A 1,880-nucleotide genomic window follows, 5' to 3' on the forward strand; every position below is an offset into this window, starting at 1 on the left:
TTGGTACACTAGGAGTAGTATAAAGTCGTCTGGAAGGGCAATTGAAAAAAAACCTACAAATCCCGATGTTTTTGGTGGCCTTCAAACCTCTGCAATTATAGGTACCACCAACATCCTTAGGAAATCACTTGATCTTTGAAGCTTCTGGTTTGAAGCCGGGATTAAGAGAAATTCTCTGGAAATGAATCCCATCCCTTTCCAGAGAGACGTTCATAAGCGAAATCAGAATTATTATTATTATTATTATTATTATTATTATTATTATTATTATTATTATTATTATTATTATTTAAAACATTTTGTGTCCTGCTCTTTCGTGCGAGGGCTAATGTATATATATATATATATATATATATATATATATATATATATATATATATATATATATATACATATATATATATACATATATATATATACATATATTGTGAGAGAGATAAAAGAGAACGTGAGAGAGATTCATGGATATATACTACTACAATATATGTGTCTGGGTTTGCATTGCTTTTTCGAGGCTGTTTTTTATCATGTTTATCTAAATCACGTTTACGTTCTTTTCTTTGTAGATTAGGGTTGAGAATAGCTTTAAACAGGCTTGCTGTATTTTATGATGAGAGGAAACTGTATAAAAATGTTACTTTCATCAACGTCACATTTAATTTCCGCGTCCTGTGCCTTAATTTTCACATTTTTGAGTAGTGTGCGAATCACACCTTCTATCTCATTCTAGATCGTCCCTTAGTTTACTTAGTGATATTTTGCACAATGTTTATTCCTTTTACATGAAATGTATAAAAAGTAAACGTTTAAAATTAATGTCTCAAACGTCTAATCTGTTTTGTTTTTTTTACTAGGCATCTTTTTCCAACATATTTTTTTACATTGAAATACACCTATTATTTTTTGTGAAATACTCGCATTTGTAATCAGTTCACAAGGAACGAACAGACTTTTTTTTACATTAGATATTGCTCTACATCTTATATTTAAGTATAATTTATGTGTCACTATGATAATGCTAATTGATAAGTTGCTGATACATCCAAATGAAATTTAAGAACAAACAGTTCGCCATAGTTTACGAAAAATACTATTAAATTGTTCTGACAAAAAAAGGATGCAATAAATTGACCACATCTTATAAAAATGTATGCTTCAACTGTAAAATTGTATTGGACAGAAGACTGTGTTATATAGAAGACATGGAAATGTTTTTTTTTGTTCTGTTCGTAAAATCTAGCGTAGCAAAACTACGTTTATTGTCATCAGATTTGATAAATAAAAGCAAGATTCTAGTCAGATGTAGGTCCTCGTACACTAATAATAAATAGGCAAGCGTCTGATGACGGTAAATATTTGGTAAAAAAATAGAGATCGAATTCCACTTTTTGCTGGTTTATTCATGTATTCTTCTGTATATCTGTAAACCGTTTAAATCTAAATCAATGTATGTGTTCAATGTGTTACAAACATCGATGCCCGTGAAGCAACTTTCCTGACAACATTCAGATACAATCGCAAAATCTCTGCTTTTGCTTTAACATCTTTTGGGTCGTACGTGCAGTGGAAATATAGCCTGTTCATGTTTGTTAACATTATCAATTTGACAAATATTAAAACTAACTTATGTTGCTTCTACCTCCCACTGAAACTATTGATCTTCAATGCGCAATGAGCAAGTTGTTTGTTTATCCACGAGAAGAATTATAAGCCCACTTATCAAATGATAAGCTACTTAGAAGCGAGCTCCCTGGAGTTGCTCCTCCGAAGTTAACAGGTTTCTGGCTCACTTGAATATCTCATAGAATCGGTGAATTAACGAAAGATAATTTATAATTTATAAAGATAACTTCTAAACATCATTTTTATAGAATATCATA

This window comes from Euprymna scolopes, chromosome 5 (assembly GCF_053919585.1).
Source record: "Euprymna scolopes isolate OS-2025 chromosome 5, ASM5391958v1, whole genome shotgun sequence".
In the NCBI taxonomy this organism is placed as follows: domain Eukaryota; kingdom Metazoa; phylum Mollusca; class Cephalopoda; order Sepiida; family Sepiolidae; genus Euprymna; species Euprymna scolopes.